Source organism: Hyla sarda, chromosome 2, assembly GCF_029499605.1.
Source record: "Hyla sarda isolate aHylSar1 chromosome 2, aHylSar1.hap1, whole genome shotgun sequence".
Lineage (NCBI taxonomy): Eukaryota > Metazoa > Chordata > Amphibia > Anura > Hylidae > Hyla > Hyla sarda.
In genome coordinates, this window is record NC_079190.1 from 238,967,552 (window position 1) to 238,993,144 (window position 25,593).

General features: G+C 43.2%; 1 protein-coding gene across 6 annotated transcripts in view; it reads right to left on the bottom strand.

Annotated features, from left to right (window-relative positions):
* The window catches only part of BCAS3 (BCAS3 microtubule associated cell migration factor), a 1,340,542-nt gene that overhangs the window by 1,272,906 nt on the left and 42,043 nt on the right, over positions 1-25,593 (bottom strand). The gene's annotated exons all lie outside the window — the stretch shown is intronic.

The following is a 25,593-nucleotide window of genomic DNA, read 5'->3' on the forward strand; positions in this document are numbered from 1 at the left end:
TACTGCCTTACTGGTACACGAAACCTCAGGTTAAGTATGTTATATCCTTTTATGTTTTGTATATGCAGGTCTTTCCATTGTTGTCACTTTATGTATGGCATGGTTCAATAGGATTACTTATATGTGTAGCACGGGACACTTTGCACATTTTCAACATCTATTTCCTTCTTCTGGCACTACCTATCTAAATACTTACTGCTGTCTGTGTTTTGGCCACTTCGCAATCTAACCGTCTCATAGCACCTTCTGTCTATCTAGCACTTCTCTATCCTATCTCAGTCACTTGGGTTACCTTATCCATGCTCACCCTGGTAGTACCATTCTGGTAGGCACTATGGGTTCAGTAGTGCCAAGTGGTAGATCCAGAATTCCATTTGGCTTCGGCTCCCTAACGGCTGAGCCACCTTCTGAGTAGGGGCTTCTCTTTGTCAGTTATCACTTACATGTTAACCCCTTGCCGCAAAATGCCGTTTCTAAATGGCTCTGCGGCACGGGAAGGTTGTGAAGCAAGCAATCAACCGCCGATAACACTGATCAATGCATTGCAATGCCATGGCATTGATCAGTCTATTGAATCAATGTAGTGCATGTTATAGTCCCCTATGGGGGCTATAACATTGCAAAAAAAAAGTGAAAAAGAAAAGTTAATAAAGATGATTTAACCCCTTCCCTAATAAAAGTTTGAATCACCCCCCTTCCCCCCCCCCAAAAAAAAAGTGTAAATAAAAGTAAACATATATGGTATCGCCGCATGCGTAAATGTCTGAACTATAAAAATATATTGTTAATTAAACCGCACAGTCAATGGTGTACGTGCAAAAAAATTCCAAAGTACAAAATAGCGTATTTTTGGTCATTTTTTATACCATAAAAAAATTAATAAAAAGCAATCAAAAGGGGGCGCATGCGTGCGGCTCACGGTAGAGGACGTAGGTGATGTGAGCTCCGTGCTGGACTTGCTCTTCCAAGCCTATATCAGCGCCTAACCGGCTCCATCAGCGGTGATTTTCCTGCACCAGTCCCGTGACTATGTCCAGGTCCGCCAGGAAGCGAAATAAGAAGCTCTCGCAGGGTCTTTCACAATCTATACCGGACTTTTTCCAATCCTCCCCCAGGCCCAACATGGCGGCGGCTTCCTCTCAGCGTTCTGAGATGGTGTCGGATGAGGAGGATCAGGGCCCCCCTAGCATGGCCCCAGAGGATGTTTTCCGCAATATCCAGAAGATGTTCAGGGCGGAACTACACAAGGCCGTGACTAACTTTACGGCTCAGATACAGGAGCTGGGGCAGCGGGTTGCGGACAACGAAACTAAATTGGACGAGCTGGCTGATGCGGCCGAGAATGACCGCCGCGACATTGACTCTCACACATCTAAACTGGAGGCCCTGGAGCTTAAGCTCGAGGGCCTTGAAAATCGATCAAGGAGAGCGAACTTCCGAATTAAAGGCCTACCTGAGAGCGATACCAACTTACCTGTTGTGGTGGACAAGTTGTTTCACGCGCTCCTTCCCCAGTTGAAACCGGAGCTATTGCGCATGGACCGGATCCACCGGGCCTTGGCTAGGCCGCGGTCCTCTGATATACCTCGTAACGTAATACTCAAGCTACACTACTCGGAGGTACGTGACCAACTGCTGTTTGCTGCCCGTGCTCTGCAAGCTTTGCCGGGTATGCCGCCCGAAGTAAAGCTGTACGCGGACCTCTCCCCCTCAACTCTGGAACGCCGCCGCCAATTACCCCGACGACGATTACCCTGACCCTAGTCCGTGAACGGGTTAAATATCGATGGGGGTTTCCCTTCTCCCTCTCCTTCCAGCTGAATGGCCATGCGTATGTGGTGCGCACGCTTGAGGAAGCTAAAGATGTGCTCACTAAAGAAAATATCCAGTGTGAACTCTCAACAGCCCTCCCGCAGCGAGGCCCCCGCCCGACAAGAACCTGGACTCGTGTCCCGGTGAACGGGAGAGGATCCCCTTCTGCACATGCTCCTGCGCAACCAACTCGAGTGACCTGAACTGTGGAATGGACGACAATTTTTTCTTTGCTTCGGGACTTCACCTACCTTCTTGCAGGCTGAGTAAGTCTGGACTAATGTGTCCTGATTCCCCGAATGGGTGGTGGAAGTAAGCCAGACGGGCTATTATCTGTGCTGGCTTTCCATCCTAGTTTTTTGTGTTTTTTTGTTTTGTTTTTTTTCTTTTATGTTGGGATATTCCTGCTATTCTCTTATCTTATGGTGTGCATGCGGTATGACAACATTGTCTGCTCCCCTTGTGGGGTTCTCTGGTGGACAGCCCCTCGGCACGAACTACTGGACTTTACATGTGTATAATATTGTCACACAATGTTAGGGGATTTAATTCCACGGTAAAGCGGAGGAAAGCATTTCGGGACTATGTTAAGCACAGACCGGACATTATCTGTATACAGGAATCCCATTTCACTGTTTCCTCGTTCCCTGCCCTAATCCACCCCCAGTATTCTAGGATATACATGTCCTCTTATGTGTCCAAATGTAGGGGTGTGCTTATCTGCCTCCGTTATACCCTGCCGTTTGATGTTGCTCATACCTATATTGATCCTGAGGGTCGATTTCTTATTCTGTTGGGTTCCCTTTACGGCCGTAGAGTGTGTGTGGTTAACTCCTATGCCCCTAATGCAGATCCCTTGTCTTTTTTTCATGATATGTGCTGTCGGCTGGAGGAGCTAGAGTACGAGTTATTGCTCTGGGCAGGAGATTTTAATACTGTCTATAATGGCACCTTGGATAGATCATCGCCTTCACCCCTACAGAGGTCTCGGGTGCAGCAGAGGCGGCTGCATTCTGCCTTTGTATCTCACCGTCTGGCTGATGCATGGCGAGAGCATAATGGCCCTGTGCGGGGATATACTTCTTATTCACCATCGCAGGGTCATTATTCTAGAATGGATTGGCTACTGCTTAATCCCCCCTCCCTCTCCCTTCTGTCCTATGCTAGACATGTATTATCAACTTGGTCAGATCATGATGCGGTTCTGGCTGAGTTGGACCTTGTGGGCGGACCCAATACCCCGTATAAATGGAGACTCAATGAGTCTCTTCTGACTAACCCCACTGTTAAATCTGCTATTATGGAGGACATTCGTATGTATTTTGAGCTGAACATCACGCCTGATTCTGATCCGATTTGGGTGTGGTCCGCACACAAGGCATACATTAGGGGGAGGTTTATTAGCTTAGCTTCTAGATTGAAAAGGGACAGGAATAGCCATCAGGTATCCCTAGAATATAAATACCGCCGGCTCTCTTTGGCCCATCAGCGTAACCCCTCTTTATACCTAGCCAGGGAGTTGCGGGATACGAAGTTGCAGCTGGACGCAGCCTTATCTCATAAGGTGGAACGAGCTATACGCTGGACGAAGGCTAAGTACTATAGATTCGCTAATAAACCTGATAAGTTACTGGCGACGATGCTTAAACAACAACAGCGTTTGAATTATGTCCATAGCGTCCAGCTGCGACCCGGGTCCCGCACATCTCACCCGACCCGTATTTATGAGATTTTCCACTATTATTTCTCCGCTCTGTATTCTGCTCCAGACCATCCTGCTACCTTTTCTTCGGCTCTCTCCTCTTTTCTCTCCCCCATCTCACTCCCTGCATTGACGCAGGAGGATAGGGACTTCCTTAATGCTCCCTTCACCGTTGACGAGGTCACGTCCACGATCTCCTCACTGAAGCTGGGGAAGGCCCCAGGTCCAGACAGCCTATCGGCTCAGTACTACAAGAAGTTTTCCTCCCAGTTGGCCCCGATTCTGACCTCTCTTTTTAACTCTCTTTCTTCTGCTGCTTCTCTTCCCGCTGATTTTCTAGCTGCTTTAATTAGGGTCATACCAAAGCCAAATAAGGATCCCTCCCTAGTGACTAACTATAGCCCGATCTCACTCATAAATTTAGATACTAAAATCCTTACCTCTATGTTGGCCCGTAGACTGAATACCTTACTGCCTAGGCTGGTGCATGCCGACCAGGTGGGATTCATACCTGGGAGACAGGCATCAGATAATATTCGTAAAGTGCTGAATGTCATTCATTGGGCTTCCACATCCTCAACCCCTACCATGCTGCTTGCCTTGGACATAGAAAAGGCATTTGATAGCCTCTCATGGCCATACCTGCAGGGTGTCTTGTTTAAAATGGGTTTTCGGGGCCTCTTTATTCACATTCTCCGCCTGCTCTACTCTGCTCTCTCTGCTTACCTTAAACTACCCACTACTTCCCCCAGCCCTATCTGCATCTCTAGGGGCACGCGTCAAGGGTGTCCTCTTTCCCCTGCACTTTTTGCATTGGCAATGGAGCCCCTTGCGGCCCTTATTAGATCATCCCTTGACATTTCTGGTGTCACTATTCATGACTCCCAACACAAGCTTAGCCTCTTTGCCGATGACCTCCTTCTCACCATTACACACCCTTTGACCTCTCTTCCTAACCTCTTTCAACTTCTTTCTACTTTTTCTCATTTCTCTGGCCTGCGTGTTAACCCCTCCAAGTCCGAGACTCTGTATGTTGGCATCCCTGAGCACACGCGGAAACTTATAGACCTTAATTTCACCTTTCCTGCTTCTTCCTCTTCCTTGTCCTATCTTGGTATTTCGCTCACCTCTTCTATCTCATCCTTGTATGCTGCTAACTATCCTCAGATCTATCGTTCTATTAGAGCTGATATGAAACGTTGTGATGTACCTCATTTGTCCTGGTTGGGAAGAGTCAACACAATTAAGATGGTGATCCTACCGCGTATTCTCTATCTCTTCAGGACCTTGCCAATCCCTGTAGGTAAATCTGACCTCCGGTCCCTACAGTCAGAGATCACTACTTTTATATGGGGGGGGGGGGGGGGAGAGGTCCCGTATCAAACTGACATCTATGTATTATCATAAAAGGTTGGGGGGGGTATGTCGGTTCCCAATCCACTTAAATACTTTTATGCTGCTCGATTGAGTCAGTTGGCCTGGTTTATGGCCTCTGAGCACGTCCCATTGTGGGTTGGTTTGGAGGAGTCCCTCATATCCCCTTACACTTTCCCCTCCCTATTCTGGTCGGTACCCCCGATGTCTCTTAGGGTCCCTTCCTCCGCTCTGCTTACTCTTCATTCACTGTCTCTCTGGAGGATGGTCCGGTTCCGCTTTCACCTTCAATCTTTCTCGGCTCCCTTAACTCCTCTGCTTCATAACTCCCTCTTCCCTCCGGGTCTCCGACCCTCTGATTTTCGGTGGTGGTCTGATCAGGGACTCCGCTGCCGCTATGACTTCTTGGTGAGGGGTCGCCTTCAGACGCTGGAGGAATATCATTCTCGTTACGACCCTCCGGCCTCTGAAGGTCTCCGAATCTTGCAGATCTTTTCTTTTCTACACTTTTTCCCCTCCTCTCTTCCGTCTCTTTCCCTCTCTCCTACTCTTTCTGACTTTGAACGTCTTTTTAAATACTCTCCTACTTGAAGGGGACTGTTGTCTATAATCTATAGTCTCCTAAACTCTCCCCCACCCGATACTAAACTGCCTTTTATGAGAAAGTGGGAATCTAATTTTCATACTACATTATCCCTCGATACATGGCACTCCTGTTGTGATTCTCTTAGTAGGGGTAGTTGGCAGGTCTCTCTCACCGAGACCTCTCTCAAGATTTTGCATAGAACATAACTTGTTCCCACGCGATTGAATAGGTTTTTCCGACCTCCTCGCCACTCTGTTTCTGGGGCTGCAACCATCTGGGCTCCATGTATCACACTTGGTGGTCTTGTCCAATTGCTAGATCTTTTTGGATGGGCGTGATCCATATGATCAGGGAGGTCACTGACTTTCCATGCCCACTCCAGCCGGCATTTTGCCTTCTTAGCAAACGGCCTAGCCGCATGTCTAATAGGTTATTTCGTTTATCCCAATTTATTTTGATGGCGGCTCGGGTGCATGTGGCGGGGAGTTGGAAGGCGCCTGACCTCTCACTGGAGAGAGTGATTGATAGGGTTAACACTATTATGTTGTCTGAAAAGTTGAATGCTATGAGGGATGATGTAGTCTCTGTATTTGAGAGGGTGTGGGACCCTTGGATTTCCTCCAAATACTGTCCTGATGTGCGTCTGACATTGTCACTATATTGAGACACATGTTCATTTGTTGTCTATATATTGTGCTGAACTACCCATATGCACTTCATTTTTGATGTCCGCCGTGTGTATACACCTGTTAATGTTAGTTGCTGTTTTATTGTTTCTTATATTTTCTTGTCATTGGGGTGCACCCCGATTATTTACTGAACTCTGATATCTTGCCAATGCTTAATAAAAGCTACATGTTTGACACTAAAAAGCAATCAAAAAGTTCAATAAAAACAAAAATGGTACCGATAAAAACTTCATATCACGGCACAAAAAATGAGCCCTCATACCGCCCCATACGTGGAAAATTAAAAAAGTTATAGGGGTCAGAAGAGGACAATTTTAAGAGAATACATTTTCCTGCATGTAGTTATGAAGTAATACAAAATCATACCTATATAAGTAGGGTATCATTTTAATTGCATGGACAAGTATTCAAAATGACATTTAGTAAGTGTTTTAACCCTTTAGGTGTTTCACAGTAATAGCAACAAAGTGAAGGAGAAAATTCTAAATCTTCATTTTTTAAACTCGCATGTTCTTGTACACCCAGTTTTTGAATTTTTACAAGTGGTAATAGGAGAAAAAGCCCCCCAAAATTTGTAACCCAATTTCTCTCGAGTAAGGAAATACCTAATATGTATATGTCAAGTGTTTGGCGGGTGCAGTAAAGGGCTCAGAAAGGAAGGAGCAATAATGGGATTTTGGAGAGTTTATTTTGCTGAAATGGTTTTTGGGGGGCATGTCAAATTTAGAAAGCCCCTATGGTGCCAGAACAGCAGAAAACCCCACATGGCATAACATTTTGGAAACTACACCCCTCAAGGCACGTAACAAGGGGTCCTGTTAGCCTTAACACCACACAGGTGTTTGATGACTTTTCGTTAAAATCGGATGTGTAAATGAAAAAAAAACATTTTCACTAAAGTGCAATTTTTCCCCCCCAAATTTACAATTTTTACAAAAATTTGTAACCCCATCTCTTCTGAGTATGGAAATAACCCATGTTAGGACGTAAAATGCTCTGCGGACGAACTACAAAGCTCATAAGAGAAGGAGCGCCATTCAGCTTTTGGAAAGAGAATTTGTTTTGGAATGGTAGTCAGGGGCCATGTGCGTTTACAAAGCCCCCGTGGTGCCAGTACAGTGGACCCCCCCACATGTGACCCCATTTTGGAAACTACACCCCTCATAGAATTTATTAAGGGGTGCAGTGACTATTTACACCCCACTGGCGTTTGACAGATCTTTGGAACAGTGGGCTGTGCAAATGAAAAATTAAATGTGAGGGAATTAATTTTTTTGTGTTTATGTCAGAACTGCTGTAAAATCAGCCACCCCTGTGCAAATCACCAATTTAGGCCTCAAATGTACATGGTGCACTCTCACTCCTGAGCCTTGTTGTGCACCCGCAGAGCATTGTACGCCCACGTATGATACACAGACACCTGTGGGGCGTAAATGCTCACTGCACCCCTTGATACATTACACGAGGGGTTCAGTTTCCAAAATGGGGTCACATGTGGGGGGGGGGGTCCATTGTTCTGGCACTATGGGGGCTTTGTAAACACACGTGGCCTTCAATTCCGGACAAATTTTGTGAAGCTGGAGGAACACTGGTTGGAAAACCCTTTGTAAAACTCTTGTGAAAATGAAAAATTTAGGGTAACACCAGCATTTTAGTGAAAAATGTTTTTCTTTTCATTTTCCCATCCAAATTTTATGAAAATTCGTGAAACACCTGTGGGGTGTTAAGGCTCACTATACCCCTTGTCACGTTCCGTGAGGGGTGTAGTTTACAAAATGGGGTCACATGTGGGTATTTATGTTTTTGTGTTTATGTCAGAACCGCTGTAAAATCAGCCACCCCTGTGCAAATCACCAATTTAGGCCTCAAATGTACATGGTACGCTCTCAATTCTGAGTCATGTTGTGCGCCCACAGAGCATTTTACGCCCACATATGGGGTATTTCCGTACTCAGGAGAAATTGCATTACACATTTTGGGGGTCTTTTTTTCCTTTTACTGCTTGTGAAAGTATGGGGCAACACCAACATGTTAGTTTAAAAAAACACAGGCTGGTGTAGCCCCCAACTTTTCCTTTTCATAAGGAGTAAAAGGAGAAAAAGCCCCCAAAATTTGTAACACAATTTCTCCCGAGTACGGAAATACCCCATATGTGGCCCTAAACTGTTTCCTTGAAATACGACAGGGCTTCGAAATGAGAGAGCGCCATGCGCATTTGAGGACTGAATTAGGGATTGCATAGGGGTGGACATAGGGGTATTCTACGCCAGTGATTCCCAAACAGGGTGCCTCCAGGTGTTGCTAAACTCCCAGCATGCCTCGACAGTCAGTGGCTGTCCAGAAATGCTGGGAGTTGTTGTTTTGCAACAGCTGGAGGCTCCATTTTGGAAACACTGCCGTACAATATGTTTTTAATTTTTATTGGGGGGGGGCAATGTAAGGGGGTGTTTATGTAGTGTTTTACCCTTTATTTTGTGTTAGTGTAGTGTAGTGTTTTTAGGGTACATTTGCACTGGCGTGTTACGGTGAGTTTCCCGCTAGGAGTTTGCGCTGAGGCGAAAAATTTGCCGCAGCCCAAACTTGAAGAAGGAAACTTACTGCAAACCTGCCTATGTGAATGTACACTGTACATTCACATGGGGGGGGGGGGGGGGCAAACCCCCAGCTGTTTCAAAACTACAACTCCCAGCATGTACTGACAGACCGTGCATGCTGGAGGCACGCTGGTTGGAAAACCTTCAGTTAACTTAGGTAACAGAACCTAACTGAAGGTTTTCCAACCAATGTGCCTCCAGCTGTTGCAAAAGTACAACTCCCAGCATGTACTGACAGACCGTGCATGCTGTGAGTTGTACTTTTGCAACAGCTGGAAGCACACTGGTTGGAAAACCTTCAGTTAAGTTCTGTTACCTAACTGAGTATTTTCCAATCAGTGTGCCTCCAGCTGTTGCAAAACTACAACTCGAAGCATGTACTGATGCCCGAAGGGCATGCTGGGAGATGTAGTTATGCAATAGCTGGAGGTACGCAACTACAACTTCCAGCAGGAGGTTTGCTGTTTGGGCATGCTGGGATTTTCAGTTTTGCAACATCTGGAGGGCTACAGTTTATAGACCACTGCACAGTGATCTCCAAACTGTGACCCTCCAGATGTTGCAAAACTACAAATTCCAGCATGCCCAGACAGAAAACAGCTGTTTGGGCATGCTAGGAGTTGTAGTTTTGCAAGATCTGGAGGGATACAGTTTAGAGACCACTGTATAGTGGTCTCAAACTGTAGCCCTCCAGCTGTTGCAAAACTACATATTCCAGCATGCCCAAACAGCTGTCTGGGCATGCTGGGAGCTGTAGTTTTGCAACATCTGGAGGGCTACAGGTTAGAGACCACTGTATAGTGGTCTCCAAACTGTGGACCTCCAGATGTTGCAAAACTACAACTCCCAGCATGCCCAGACAGCAAACTGCACTGTATAGTGGTCTCAGACAGTAGCCCTCCAGATGTTGCTAGGCAACTTATCGGCTTCCGTAGGATCCAGGGAGCCGTCCTTTTCTTCCGCACGACATCGCCGCCCGCTGATATCCGTCACCCGCTGCCTCCGGATGGGTAAGTGGACCTTCGGCGCCCGGTCCTCTGTCGTTTCCCCGTTCTGACCCGCCTATTGTGGGTGGACAGGACCGTGAAAACGGAAGTTAACCCCCCCCCCCCCGCCCCCGATCTGCTATTGGTCGTCGCTTCTGGCGACCAATAGCAGGGATAGGAGGGGTGGCACCCCTGCCACCTCACTCCTATCCCTTTAGGGGGATCGTGGGTGTCTCAGACAACCGCAATCCGCCTTATATTCCGGGTCATCATAGACCCGTAATAACCCGGAATCGGCGCAAATCGCAAGTGTGAATTCACTTGCGATTTGAGCCGGTCGCCGACATGGGGTGGGGGGTCTGATGAGGGGGGGGGGGGGTCTGATGAGGGGTGGGGGGGTCTTTAAAAATCTTGAAATTCTACAACATATATGATTACAGAGTGCACTTTACAAAAAGTGAACTATGCTGGTTTATACAATGCTGGATTAGCGGAAGATTTCACTATATAAGCGGATTTTAATAATTTTATTGTTGTATATTATCTCATATCACCTCCCCACAAGGGCCCTGTGTAAGGAGGTAATAATTCATATTTTGTATTTATGATTTATATTAATGCCTTATATATATATATAATTATTTTATAATAAATTCTTTTTCATCATTTAAAGTGAAGCACAGTCCGACTATTTTTCTGTAATTTAACTATCATGTACCATTTATGGTATTAGTCTAGAGGCTTTTTGGTACCTTTTTCTTTCTACAAATTATTTTATATTTGTACTTTTTTGGTGTAAGTACATTCCATATAGCCTCGATTTATTTTGTGAGCTGCACATACCCCAATTTTTCTATTTTGATAAAAATTTTGGGTTAGTTTGCTGAGTACCACCTTTTTTCTAATTTACAAATCTCTTTACCTTTTGGCACCAGTTGATTAAAAAAATAAAAATAAATAAGTTTTCCACCGGAGTACCCCTTTAACGACGCCGGACGTAAATGTACATCCTGGTGAGCTGGTACTTAACGCACCAGGACGTACATTTGCATCCTATGCATAACCACGAGCATCGGAGCGATGCCCGGGTCATGCGAGGCAGGTCCCAGCCTCTGATAGCAGCCAGGGACCTGCCGGTAATGGCGATCACGCGGATGTCCGCCATTAACCCCTCAGATGCCGTGATCAATACAGATCATGGCATCTGCAGCATCACAGTCACTAAAATGGATGATCGGATCGCCCGCAGCACTGACGCGGCGATCCGGTCATCCAGAACGGCAGACGGAAGTCCCCTCAACTGCCTCTGCTGCCTTCCACGGGTCTTCTGCTCTGGTCTGCGATCGAGCAGACCAGAGCAGAAGATGACCGATTATACTGATCAGTGCTATGTCCTATGTATAGCACTGAACAGTATTAGCAATCGAATTATTGCTATAAATAGTCCCCTATGGACAATTAAAGTGTAAAAATTTAAGTAAAAAAAAAAAAAAAGTTTAAAAAATTTGAAAAACCCCTGACACTGGTTGCCTGACACTGGTTGCTACAGTTAACTCAAATTCACTGTCAACTTAAATTCCCATGTTTATTTCCATATAAGCTTTACCCAGTGTTAACCTATTTTGTAGGTGGTCTTGGCATGGATTTTCCAATCTCATGTCTGCATTATCTTACATGCATCATTGTATATCCTCATTTCCCACTTCTCTGCCTAGGTCTCAAACTTATCCAGACCCATTTGAGGGTGCAATCACACCATGATTCATTAATACGGTCACTCGATCCTGGCCCGCAGCTCATTCAATTGAATGAGCCGACCGGAGTCAGATAGTGACTCCGGTCAGCTCGTTTTTGCCCGTATTCAGTTTTGTGAGCGGACTGAAAACCATGGTAATACTACGGTTTTCAGTCCGGTCAATAAACCAGATATGAGGCAAAAGTGAGCTGACCGGAGGCACTGACTCCGGTAGAGCTCAGAGATAGGATTGTGTGGAGGCACAGATCTGGAGAAGGGTAAAAAAAAAACTTATGAAAGAATTAAAAAATACAAGTCAGCTCACCATCAGTCTGAATGGGTAGTAATCTGTAACATCGGAGAATTCAAGGAGCACGGATGACCGTGAGCCTTATCCCACGCTGATAGCATGTACCATAAGAAAAATAGAAAACCCAGCTTCCAAAAAGTGAAAAAAGTAAAAATAAAAAACGACAAAATTTATAAAGTATGCATTAACCCCTTAAGGACGCAGGACGTTTGAGTACGTCCTGTTAAATCACGGCCCCCGCCGCTAGCCGGAGGGGAGCCGGTGCCCGCTGAAATCGTTCAGCAGGCATCGCGGCATATCTCCCAGGGGGGTCATGATGACCCCCCCATGACGACAAATCAGTCCAGCGATCTGCGGCAGATTCCGGGTCAATCGGGTCTCCAGTGACCCGGAATTACAGGCTGTTCGGGGCCGTCACTGACGCCCCCGAACAACCATAGCCAGCAGGGGTGAGGTGGCACTGGTGCCACCTCATGATCGCCCTGATTCGTCGGCCGGTTTACCGGCCGACCAATCAGGGCACCTGCTGCGGGTGTCACTCCCGCAACCCGCTCCACCCCTCTTCCGGAGCACGTGAGCAGGTGCGGGACGTGGACCCCGGGAGCTGGGGACCTGATCCCCGGCATCAATGTTGGGATCAGGGCCCCAGGAGTGGTGGCGGCGGGACTGACCTGTGCCCGGAGCAGCAGCAGGAGGTGAGCGACAGCCTCCTGCTGTTGCTTAGCAACAGCTCCCAGCATGCAAAAAGGCATGCTGGGAGCTGTAGTTATGCAACAGCAGGAGGCAGACCACCACAACTCCCAGCATTCCCTTATGGGCATGCTGGGACTTATAGTTTTGCAACAGCTAGAGGCACATTTTTTCTATGGAAAAGTGTACCTTCAGCTGTTGTATAACTACAACTCCCAGCTTGCACAATCAGCTAAAGTGCATGCTGGGAGTTGTAGTGGTGCATCTGCTGGTTGCATAACTACAACTCCCAGCATGTCCGTTGGCTGTCGGTGACTGCTGAGAGTTGTAGTTTTGCAACAGCTGAAGGCACACTGGTTGTGAAACACTGAGACAAGTAGCAAACCAGTGTGTCTCCAGCTGTTGCATAACTACAATCCCCAGCATCCCCAGCCAAAGTAGTATGCCTCCAGCTGTTGCATAACTACAAGACCCAGCATGCCCTTTCGCTGTCCGTACATGCTGGGGGTTGTAGCTTTTGCAACAGCTGAAGGCACACTGGTTGCAAAACACTGAGTTTGTTACCAAACTCTGTGTTTCACAACCAGTGTGCCTCCAGCTGTTGCAAAACTACAACTCCCAGCATGCACTGATAGACCGCACATGCTGGGAGTTGTAGTTTTGCAACAGGGTACACTCACATGGGCGGAGGTTTACAGTAAGTATCCGGCTGCATGTTTGAGCTGCGGCAAATTTTCTGCCGCAGCTCAAACTGCCAGCGAGAAACTACTGTGAACCCCCGCCCGTGTGACTGTACCCTAAAAACACTACACTAACACAAAATAAAATAAAAAGTAAAAAACACTACATATACGCATACCCCTACACAGCCCCCCTCCCCTCCGCAATTAAAATGAAAAACGTCTGGTACGCCACGGTTTCCAAAACGGAGCCTCCAGCTGTTGCAAAACAACTACTCCCAGTATTACCAGACAGCCACTGACTGTCCAGGCATGCTGGGAGTTATCCAACAGCTGGAGGCACCCTGTTTGGGAATCACTGGCGTAGAATACCCCTATGTCCACCCCTATGCAATCCCTAATTTAGGCCTCAAATGCGCATGGCGCTCTCACTTTGGAGCCCTGTCGTATTTCAAGGCAACAGTTTAGGGTCACATATGGGGTATCGCCGTAATCGGGAGAAATTGTGTTACAAATTTTGGGGGGTATTTTCTGCTTTTACCCTTTTTAAAAATTTAACATTTTTGGGAAAAGAAGCATTTTAGGTAAAAAAAAATTTTTTTTTACATATGCAAAAGTCGTGTAACCCCTGTGGGGTATTAAGGTTCACTTTACCCCTTGTTATGTTCCCCGAGGGGTCTAGTTTCCAAAATAGTATGCCATGTGTTTTTTTTTTTTTTTTTGCTGTTCTGGTACCATAGGGGCTTCCTAAATGCGGCATGCCCCCAGAGCAAAATTTGCTTTTAAAAAGCCAAATGTGACTCTTATCTTCTGAGACCTGTAGTGCGCCAGCAGAGCACTTTTCACCCCCATATGGGGTGTTTTCTGAATCGGGAGAAATTGGGCTTCAAATTTTGGGGGGTATTTTCTGCTATTACCCTTTTTAAAAATGTAAAACTTTTGGGAAACCAAGCATTTTAGGAATTAATTTTTTATTTTTTTTACATATGCAAAAGTCGTGAATCACCTGTGGGGTATTAAGGTTCACTTTACCCCTTGTTATGTTCCCCGAGGGGTCTAGTTTCCAAAATGGTATGCCATGTGTTTTTTTTTGCTGTTCTGGCACCATGCGAGTTTTCATTTGCACAGCCCACTGCTCCAAAGATCTGTCATATGCCAGTGGGGTTTAAATGCTCGCTGCACCCCTTATTAAAATCTGTGAGGGGTGTAGTTTCCAAAATGTGGGGGGGGGGTCCACTGTTCTGGCACCACGGGGGGGGGCTTTGTAAATGCACATGGCCCCCGACTTCTATTCCAATCAAATTCTAGTTGTAGTTGTATTTCCATACTCAGAAGAAATGGGGTTACAAATTTTGGGAGTCTTTTTACCTATTACCCCTTGTGAAAATGAAAAAGTTGGGGTAACACCAGCATTTTTGTGAAAAAAAATCTAATTTATCATTTTCATGTCCAACTTTAGCGGAAATTTGTCAAACACCTGTGGGGTGTTAAGGCTCACTGTACCGCTTGTTACGTTCCTTGAGGGGTGTAGTTTCCAAAATATAATGCCATGTGGGTTTTTTTTTTGGGCTGTTCTAGCACCATAGGGGCTTCTTAAATGTGACATGCCCCCCAAAAACCATTTCAGAAAAACTCACTTTCCAAAATCCTCCTTCCCTTCTGAGCCCTTTACTGCGCCCGCCGAACAATTAACATAGAAATATGACGTATGTGCTTACTCGAGATAAATTGGGTTTAAAATACAAGTAAAAATTTTCTCCTTTTTACCCCTTGCAAAAATTCAAAAATTGGGTCTACAAGAACATGCGAGTGTAAAAAATGAAGATTGTGAATTTTCTCCTTCACTTTGCTGCTATTCCTGTGAAACACCTAAAGGGTTAAAACGCTGACTGAATGTCATTTTGAATATTTTGGGGGGTGCAGTTTTTATAATGGGGTAATTTGTGGAGTATTTCTAATATGAAGACCCTTCAAATCTACTTCAAACCTGAACTGGTCCCTGAAAAAAAGCGAGTTTCAAAATTTTGTGAAAAATTGGAAAATTGCTGCTGAACTTTGAAGCCCTCTGGTGTCTTCCAAAAGTAAAAACTCATACATTTTATGATGGAAACATAAAGTAGACATATTGGAAATGTGAATAAAAAAAATTATTTGGAATATCCATTTTCCTTACAAGCAGAGCGCTTCAAAGTTAGAAAAATGCAAAATTTTCACATTTTTCATAAAATTTGTGGATTTTTCACCAAGAAAGGATGCAAGTTAGCATCAAATTTTACCACTATGTTAAAGTAGAATATGTCACGAAAAAACAATCTCGGAATCAGAATGATAACTAAAAGCATTCCAGAGTTATTAATGTTTAAAGGGACAGTGGTCAGAATTGCAAAAAATGGCCGAGTCCTTAATGTGAAAAAGGGCTCAGTCCTTAAGGGGTTAAAAACAATAAAAAAAAAAAAAAAATCGCAACATGTCAATAAAAACAGGAAACGCTGGCGTCATCCACCATAAATTTTATTAGCTATGTTACATTGCCATAATTAAGGGCTAATATCTAGCACGAAATGCCCAATGCGTTTTACGTCTTTTACGTGACATGTTGCGAATTTTTTTCATAGTTTTCAATGCATACCTAATAAATTTTGTCGTTTTTATTTTTACTTTTTTGGAGCTGGATTTTCAGTTTTTCCTATGGTACAAAAACTGTTATGCTGCACTGAAAGTCCCCTAGACCATAGTAGCCTCCTATAATTCTTACACAGATGAAGTTTGGAACAACCAGGACTCTTTCTAATGATGGCCGCTCCACTGAACTAAGTTATCGTGGGGAAAAATGCCTTGGTAAGGGACGTGATCAAGAGCTCAATGGTCACTCTGGCGGTTCTCTAAATATCCTTACAGAGGATAAGGAGAAACTTCCAGAAGGTAAATAATCACTGCAGCACTTCACCAATCTGGGCTTTATGGCAAAGTGGCCCGAAATCTACTACTAAGTAACACATAAAAGCCTACCTACAGTTAAATTACTTATGTCGGTAAGGGGTTAAAATAGACTTAAAGCGTACCTGTTGTTTCAGGTGACTTTTCAGGATAAGCTGTTCTGTTTGTGTATATGAGAGGCAGCACTATTTCTGGCCATTATATAACTTGTGAATGGCATTCTAGCAGATTTCTGTCTTGAAGGCTTTATCTATAATTTTCAATTCTTCCAGAGTTGGTGGGCGGTGGCTAATGTCTATGGTGTCTGCCATAAGCCATGTTCACACGCCAGAATTTTGGAGCGAAATCTGGCAGAAAAAAATTCGCTCGGAAATTCTGTTGCAGCAAAGTCATGTTATTTTCAATGGGATTATGCTACATTGTGCACACTGCAGAATTTCCGTGGCAGATGTTTCTACCATGGAAATTCCGATTCCGGTATCCGGCCAAAGAATCAGCAGAATCCGCTCAGAAATGCATTGCTAAGGAGGTGGATAATTTCCGAGTGGTCCTAGCGCCGGCAGAAAATGGGATCTCTGTCGCGACACCCCAGTCATTCGGTGCATGGAGCGAACTCCATGCAATGCCTGATGACTCGCAAACACAGCCAGCACGCCCCCTCCATTCATGTCTATGGGAGGAGGCGTGATGAATGTGTACTGGCCGTCCTCCCATACACATGAACAGAGGGGCTGTGGCGTCATGTCACAATGACAGGCTTCCCTGACCGTAACGCGCAGCGCCGACCCCCCCCCCATCCCCCCCGCGATCAGACATGTTATCCCCTATCCTTTGGATAGGGGATAACATGTATAGGGGCGGAGTACTCCTTTAAAACTGTAGGAGAGACAAAAAGTTTAAACACAATAGTTTAATTTTTAAGCCATAATTTCCCTTAAGTCATTGATTTTTTCTGCTTACAACAAGTTGATTTGTATAGGCTTTGTGAATAACCTTTTAAATCATACTGCAACATAGAGCACTTTACTATACATAGATTTTACATAGACTTTCTGTATGTCCAATTGTGACATTCTGCCAATCTTTTCACATCTGTAAGAGCAAGGCTTTAATGTATTTTGCAGTCTCCTGTCCCATTAAAATAATGATCAGAATGGAAGATTGTCTTGTGTATCTGACACCAGTAACATTTGAGCAATTACACTTCAGAAAGTGAGCAATTCCATCACCCACTGCCCCCTTTCACCAACCCAAACACTACGGTAGTCCTTTGAACCACATATAATAGTTATCTCTCTTTTATAAGTAACACTCTCTAGTCAAAGATCTTTCTCCAAAGGGATCTTAATGCAAAACCACTCAGACGATGGAGAGACATACACTTTTGGAGGCAGACTGTGAAGGTGTTTGGGAATCAATGTAACACCATTACCGCCGGTGTCAGCTTAACAGCTGTCATAAACACTTCATAATCACTCAGGCATTCCAGCAGGGTTCAGATTAGTGCATTATTTCATTAACTGCTGTGTAAATATCAGAAACAGAGGTGTACATTCACATTTCACAACTATTGCAAAACACTGGGGCCTCCAAGATAAATGAGACCAGCATTTCTGAATGTCTGACTAACAATAGCCAGGACCTCAAACAGATATTCTCTGTGCCACACTTCTTTTATTCAAATGCAAAAGATTATGCTATGATTTACTTAATAAAGAGAACATTTCTCTAAACCAGTTAAGTTTCACTGGTAAACAGTTTAACCAAGCAAGATTCAGCAACAAAGTGAGGAGCTCTGTCTTTTCAAGACAGGAAGATGAAGAGCTTATAGGTTTAGCAAGGTCAATGGAAGGCACAACTAAACTTCACACTGGTAGTCCAAGTGCTGGTCAGGAGGCAGATGACAGGTTAAAAAAATGGTATCAGCAGGTTTGCTTTAACACATTGAGGACATGGCCTTCTTCAGGCCTTAACAGAGTTATCAAGTGAATAAAATGTATCCGCTATCTACAAGATAGGAAATAAGTGCATGATTGCAGAGGTCCCCCGGGATCTCCTGAACAGGGCCCGACTTTTACCTCAGAGCCCTCCAGACACCCCCTTTTGAGACAAATTGGTCTTGGAGTGATGGTGCTCTACCATTTACCGGATGAGATGGGACATCGCTGCAGTGGTTGCACAAGGTAAATGGTGTAGAAAAGAAAACCACTAAATTTGCTAAATTATCTTTTACTATTTTAATTTCACTTCACCAATATTTTTAGTTTTTTTTTTTTTTCCGGAGAATATGTTATGGAAAAACGAGAGAGTAAAAGCGAAAATTGTCAAGGAAAAGTGGATCGTCATGAGGGACAAGTAGATTTTGCTCTGTTTTAGTTCTGTGGACAAGTAGTTTTTTTTATTACATTTCCACACCCCTGTGTGAACATTGAGCAATAAACAGATTAACTTGCCGATTGACATAGAGGGGAAGAGGGCCCTGCCCGCAAGGGCTTACAATCTTGACTAAATGACAACATGACTTTTTTTTATATATACAGTTATTTAAAAAAAAGAAGTCCATTTCACATTTTAAAAAAATCTTAAAAATGAGTGGTCATCTATCTTCCTCCACACCAATGACTTTATATTTTACAGTACTTTGTGCACCCGCCGTAAGGCACGCTGGTACACTGTATAGGAGATCTGTGCTCTGTAGGCTCCTCCCTAGGCTCGCTCCTGACAGACTGCTCTTCAGTGTGTAATTGTCCCTGATTGGCTAAGGCTGCACACACCTACCACATCTACGGTATATCCACTGCTTCCTTAACCATGTGACCTGCTCAGCTCCAGCAGCTCAGAACAGCAGCTAAAAGGAGCAAAAAGGCACATAATATGTGTGATACTGCATGTAGCCTAGTATGAGTGATCCTGACTTTACTACAGTGTATTTTATGTATTATACTGCCTGCAGCCTATTTTGTGTAATACTGCAAGCTCTTAGCTGTGTTTGTAAAACACTGTTAGAACAGCTGCTCTGCAATTCAGGAGTCTGAGAAAGCTGGTTGGCACACATGGTTTGAAAATGTAAAAAAAAACTACTGTACTTTTATCAATGAAGAGCAGCCAGCAGTTATTGGCTCACTCCCCAGTGACACAGAGAAAGAGGAGCCACATAGAGTAAGGGAAGAGACTGACACACCCCCTCTATAGGTAAAAATGAAAACCAAGTGAGCAACAGAAAAAGGGTATTTGCAAGAGAAATAAAGTTGTTAGACACATAAAAATTATGAGTACATGATCAGGATTAGGTACTGAGTAACATAACTTTTTTGTGAGACATAACAAGTACTCTTTAAATCAAGTTTTAATGTAAAAATGTTGGTAATGATTCTTCAATTTTTTTTACATTTTACTACTTATATTTTAAAATAATCCTGAAGTTTTCAGGAGAATCTTGCAGTTTTTAATTTCACCACTAAGTCTAAAGCTAAGCTAAGACTTCCTTTTCTGTTTGTGATAAGAAGGAAGCTGCTGGAAAGTGATCTGTATAGCTTTACGATAAAAAATGATGCCAGTATATATATAGGGAAGACAATAGAAACCTCTCTCCTGTAGAATAACGTCATAGAAAGAATAGTGTCTGAAGATGTTCATTGTGCCTATGTCCATGGGGCTTGCCGTAAATATGTCTTAAATGCTGTTGAAACAGCTCAGACAAGATGTCTCATAATATACTAAAAAATAGAATCAGAAACTATAAAAAGTTTTGGGAAAAAAAATTTGAGTACCTGGACCAGAAAAAAAAAAAATCTAAGCGTCACCTTCATTTTTAATGTCCAGTGTTAGAAAGCTAAAAACTGTGTTTCTGGCAATGCAGGGAGAACATGTGTATTGAAGAATTAGTTTTAATGGTACCATTTCTGGGTACTTTAACCGCTTAAAGACACAGCCCATTTTGACCTTAAGGACCCATCCAATTTTATTTTTGCATTTTCGTTTTTAACTCCTCCTTCTAAAATCCATAACTCTTTTACATTTACATTCCCCGACCCATACAAGGCTTGTTTTTTGCATGACCAGTTGAACTTTGTAATGACATCACTCATTTTACCCTAAAATGTATGGTAACACCCCCCCCCCCCCACCCAAAAAATAAATTTGTGTAAAGAAATTTAAACGAAAATCATAATTTAGCTTTTGACGCATTATTTTGTTTTCACGCTGTACACTTTATGGTAAAAATGACATGTTTTCTTTATTCTCTGAGTCAATATGATTAAAATGATAACCATGGTTACATACATTTCTAGTATTGTACTGCTTTTAAAAAATCTCAAACTTTTTTTTACAAAATCAGTACGTTTAAAATTGCCCTACGTTGGCCACCTCTAACTTTCTTATTTTTCCATATTCAGGAATGTGTGAGGGCTATTTTGTTTTGTGCCATGATATGTAATTTGTTTTAGTACCACATTTGCGCATATGTCACTTTGTGAATGCTTTTTATTTAAAAAATTTGCTGTTTAATGTGGCAAAAAAGCTGAAATTTTGGACATTTATTTATTAATTTTTTTATGTTTATGCCGTTCGCCATAGGGGATCATTAACATTATATTTTTATAGTTCAGGCATTTACGCACATGACGATACCAAAAATGTTCACTATTTACTGTTTTTCTTTACGCTTTTGTGTATTAATATGGGGAAAAGGAGTGATTTATTGGGGGAGGGTGTTTTTTTCACTTTTTTTTTTACATTTATCTTACACTTATGGTCCCCATAGGAGATTATTTATAGCAATCATTAGATTGCCAATACTGTTCAGTGCTATGCATATAGCACAAATCAGTATTATTGGCAATCTTCTGCTCTGGTATGCTGAAAGGGAGATCAGTGCAGAAGACCCCGGGAGACGGACAGAGGCAGGTGAGGGGACCTCCGTCAGCCATCTTGGCTGATCTGATCTGCGGGCGATCAGCTCAGCCATTTTAAGTGCTGCACTGCAGCAGATGCCGTGATCTGTATTGATCATGGCATCTGAGGGGTTAATGGCAGACATAAGGGCGATCGCTGATGTCTGCTATTACAGGCGGATCCGCGGCTGCTGACAGCCGCTGGGACAAGTTGGGAATGCAGCTCCTGCGCTCGCGTCACAGCCGTGCCATAAATGTAAGATGCTGTGCGAGAAGTGACGCAAGGCAGCGCCGTACATTTCAGAGGGGAAAAAAAGGGGTATTTCAGAGGGGAAAAAAAAAATTTCATATCAACTGGCTCCAGAAAGTTAAACAGATGTGTAAATTACTTCTATAAAAAATCTTAATCCTTCCAGTACTTATCAGCTGCTGAAGTTGTTCTTTTCTATCTGACAACAGTGCTCTCTGCCAACACCTCTGTCTGTCTCAGGAACTGTCCAGAGCAGGATAGGTTTGCTATGGGCATTTACTCCTACTGTGGACACTTACTGAGACAGACAGAGGTGTCAGCAGAGAGCACCGTTGTCAGACAGAAAAGAACAACTCAACTTCAGCAGCTGAGAAGTACTGGAAGCATTAAGATTTTTTAATAGAAGTCATTTACAAATCTGTTTAACTCTCTGGAGCCAGTTGAAAAAGTTTTTCACTGGAATACCCCTTTAATATGAGGGGGTGTAATTCTTCCAATTACCGGCTGAGGCAGGACATCGTTGGAGCCGGATCGTAGGCAAGCGTGTTGGGTGGGGGCAGGGGGTTGAGTTCTAGTGGCAAGGTAAATTGCCCCCGGTAGGTAGGCAGATAGTGTCCCCTAGTAGGTAGATAGTGAAGGTAGGTAAGTAGGTATGCAGGCAAGTAAGTAGTGAAGGTAAGGAGGCAAGCAGGTAGGTGTGCAGATAGGGTGAAGTGTAGTTTGGTAGGAAGGTGTGCAGGAAGGTAGGCAGGAGTGCACTTTGGTAGGTAGGTAGGCAAGCAGGTAGGCAATCACACCGTTTCTCAAATAAAAATCCTACTCCCCTTCCCTCCTCTCCTGTGCTTACACCAGGGACTCCTCTTTCTCCTAGAGCGTGGCAGTACTTCACTGCTAACCTTGCATACTGCGCTTGATGATCTCATCTCATTGCTCGCAGCATGCTGGCTAAAAAGAGCGCCGCCAGGGTACAGTACTGGAGCAGGGATTCATGTTCCCTGCTCCTGTATAGTACTAAATGGGGATGTGTACATGGCAAGCTCTCCAGAGTGCTGCACCTCCCTACATATCCTCCATCTCTGTCTACCATCCTATGCATGCTCTCCACTCTGCTAATGATCTAAAACTAACATCTTTTATAATCCTCACCTCTCACTCCCATCTCCAAGACTGTGTTAGTGCTGGACCACAATACTCCAAATTCTCAGATTTTACTCAACATTCACAGTTTTAAACATGCCATAAAGACACATCTCTTTAAGCAGGCCTATAACATTACCTAATGGTCTCCCCTACTATCACTTTGCACCCTTCTGAGACTTCTGGATCTTGGAGACATCAAAAGTGCCATATTTGGCAGTCTTTCCCAATGCTCCATGAACTTTAGACCTTCATAATTTATTTTAATAACTGGTCTAACCACCAATATATAACCCCCTATTTACAAAACACGGCTGGACCATTGCATCAATTCCTCAGTCTGTAACCCCATTCCTCAGTCTGTAAGCTCTCACAAAACACAATATTTAGTGTGTAATATTTGTAATGTCTGATACTTGTCTTTATTTGTACCCTCAAAATGGTAAAGTGTTCTGAAATCCGATGGTGCTATATAAATAAATAATAATAATATTTATAGGTGAACAATGCAAAATGGGAGGAAATGTTCTACAACTACTGTAAGCGTTTTAACAGTCTCCATTGTAAATGTACTAGTGACACCTAGTGTTTATTCTATATAATGCAGATATTGCATAATAAAAAAGTATGCCAACTATTTATTTCACCATAAATAATTATACTAATTTCTTTATATAGTGTCCACATATTCTGCAGTACTGTACTGAGATTGTGATCGCTTTTATTGCAATAAAGTACATTTATAGAATTAATGTAAATAAAAAGGTGAGTAGCTTTGTGGCATTTTTGTAGGTTTTACATTTCTGACAAACATAAACATGTGACCATGTATCGTTGCAGTATCCACAGTGGTACCAGTAAAGTGGAAAACCCTCCCAAAGTGATCCCATTTTGGAAACTACACCCCTCAGATAACTCCATGAGGGGGATAGTGAGCATTTGGACATCACAGGTGTTTGAGGAAAGTGGTAAGCATTCGCATGAGAAAATGAAATTTGACATTTTTATGCATAAACTTTTAGCACCAACTTTCTAATTTTCACAAGGAACACAAATATAATAGCACCCCAAACTTTGTTACGCAAATTCCCCAGGGCACAGCAGTACCCTATATATGGCATGTTATCAGCTGATTGGGCAAAAGGCAAAACACAGGAGAGACATAGAACAACTAACCCATGTTTTAGGCCTACTTTGGTGACATTTAATGCATTATGTTTCTATTACAGAGGCTTAAAGGGGTACTCCGGTGAAAAACTTTTTTTTTTAAATCAACTGCTGCTGAATACTACAGTGGAAATTCTTTTCCGTTTGAAACACAGAGCTCTCTGCTGAATCACGAGCACAGTGCTCTCTGCTGACATCTCTGTCCATTTTTAGGAACTGTCCAGGGTAAAAGGAAATCCCCATAGCAAACATATGCTGTTCTGGACAGTTCATAAAATGGACAGAGATGTCAGCAGAGAGCACTGTGCTTGTGATGTCAGCAGACAGTTCTGTGTTTCTAAAAGAAAATAATTTCCGCTGTAGTATTCAGCAGCTAATAAGTACAGGAAGGATTAAGATTTTTTTAATAGAAGTAATTTACAAATCTGTTTAACTTTCTGGCACCAGTTGATTTAAAAAAAAAAAAAAAAAAAAAGTTTTTCACCGGAGTACCCCTTTAACCAAGGACCTAGCCCATTTTGGCCTTAAAAGGGGTATTCCAGGAATCAAAAAACAGGCATTTTTCCTTTCAAAGACAGTGCCCTTCTTGTCTCCACTTTGGGTGTGGTATTACAACTTGGCTCCATTCACTTCAATGGAACTGAGCTGAAGATCCACTACCAACATGGAGACAAACAGAAAGAGGTCTTTGAAAGAAAAAAAGGCCTGTTTTTTTATTCCTGAAATACCCCTTTACGGACCAGGCCAATTTTATCCTTTGACTGTCCAGGCATGCTTGGAGTTGTAGTTTTGCAACAGCTGGAGGCACATGTTTGGTAAAACTCTGTATTACAGCAGTGTGTTCCTCCTGCAGCCTTGTCAATCAGCCATCTCGTGTCCATGACCCTTGGACAAGCTAATGCTGCTGTGGGACTCATCGGTGTACCAGCAGGTACACCCCTAGTGGTGGGATTTTCAAAGGCAGTTTTCTTTAATAAAATGTGAAATTTTAGAAGTATATTAGAAAAACTATTGTTTTGCCAAGATGTACAACGTCTAAAAAGTTTTTATATCAGATAGTGCCCATTTAACCTTTCATCATAGTCTGAGACTTTGTTCTGTAGAGTTCACTTACAACAGTCTCCTCCTAAACACAGGCAGGATTACATTGACACCATTATATGGATTAGACAGAATCAGGTCAGGATGAGAAAAATGAGAATGGTATGATATTTTTGGAAGCTCAGGGTATATTCACAAGTACAGTACCCTGCGCATATTTGATGCACATGTTGCATTCTGTAGAATTCAATGTAAACTAAATGAATGAACACAGCTTCAAATCTGTAGCTTCAAATACAGTATGTGTGATTAGAGCATTAAAAACTGTTTTGAAAGGGACCAGTTGAAGCAGCAAAGACTGAAATGGACATAGTCCTGTCATCTCGCTCCCTTCTGATGTAACTTGCTGTCCTTATTGGAATAAAGAAACTGGCTATTTTAACTGCAGACCATGAATGCTGTGGTTTAATGCTTTAATACTTTAATGCTCTGATTGGCCAAACGTGAGTATAAGCCAATAGGGAAAGAGGAGGAAGTACATCTGACACCTCTGGTTATACTTATCTCACTGGGGAGCAAAGGACTCTGTATATCTCATTCTTTGAATTCAGGCTACCCCCACTTCCCTAACACAAACTGCTGGTGGTTACACCAAAAAACATGAAGATCTGAAAACATTTATGTAATGTTTAAGATGCGCTTTACACTAAAATTCCATCAAGGAAGCAAAAAAGAGAACATGAGTGACTAGAAACTGACTAATATCAAACTATTTTTATAGAAAGATCCTGAATCTACAAATAATGTCTAAATACGATAAATCTTTCTTTGTGCCTTACTGCATTGACCTATACTATTTTTAAAGGGGTACTCCGGTGGAAAACATTTTTTTGTAAATCAACTGGTATCAGAAAAATAAACAGATTTGTAATTTACTTCTATAAAAAAAAAAAATGTAAATTGCTTCTATTAAAAAAATGTAATCCTTCCAGTACTTCTCAGCTGCTA